The sequence below is a fragment of the Mandrillus leucophaeus genome, unplaced genomic scaffold, assembly GCF_000951045.1.
Source record: "Mandrillus leucophaeus isolate KB7577 unplaced genomic scaffold, Mleu.le_1.0 Scaffold274, whole genome shotgun sequence".
Classification (NCBI taxonomy): Eukaryota; Metazoa; Chordata; class Mammalia; order Primates; family Cercopithecidae; genus Mandrillus; species Mandrillus leucophaeus.
Window position 1 is genome coordinate 684,522 of NW_012102854.1, and position 859 is coordinate 685,380.

Below are 859 nucleotides of genomic sequence, written 5' to 3' on the forward strand. Positions count from 1 at the left end.
AAAAAAAAAAAAAAATCCTTTCTGCTTTATTCAGCAATCTCATGATGAAGGGAAGAGATATCAATCTGATAGATATCGATCTGATGATGGCACGCACTATCAAGTTTTGTCCAGGTTATACTGAAGCTATAGGGTCTTTATGGAGGTAACTGGATTTCATACAGATGGATGCCTTACAGTTTTTATTTTAATGATGTTATATGCAAAGTGAGAACAGTTGGTCAAGGAGACCCAACATCTGCTGGAGGGCTTCATAGGCATCTTAGCCAAAAGAACTGGTTCAGACGCAAAGTAAACCTGTTTGTCCGGAAGATGTAAAAGGAAGCAGCATGGGGCTGCCTTCAGTGCTTAGAAGACATCAGTCAGGGACTTTTTGCCATTCTTTTCTAGGCCATACTCCAACACACATGGGCAAATTAAATCATAGCGTTGGTTCATGAATGGGAAGCTGAAGTGAAAAAAAAAGCCACTCAGGAAAAACAGCATCTGTTTTTACAGTATCCTTAGCTTTTTTTCTCAGTTAAAGGGAAGACTGAAAGAAAAACTTGAGCCGGGAAAGTCTTATTTGGAGTATTTGGGTATTTCAGACTCACGCTATTTAATGTGGTGATGCGTGTTGCTGGCTGTGACTGTAAACATTTTAACTGGTCCTGCTAGGGAAACATGATTTTTTTTTTTTTTTCTGTCAAAATAGTTTCACACTACACATGCTGGTATTTTCTTTTTTTAAAACACACTGGCTTCACCCATTCAAAATTAAGGCAACATCATTTTTAATAGTTGCATCATTTTCAGTGGTATGGATAAACAACAGGTTATTGAATCATTCCAAAATTAGGTTCCTTTCAGCTTTAATCCA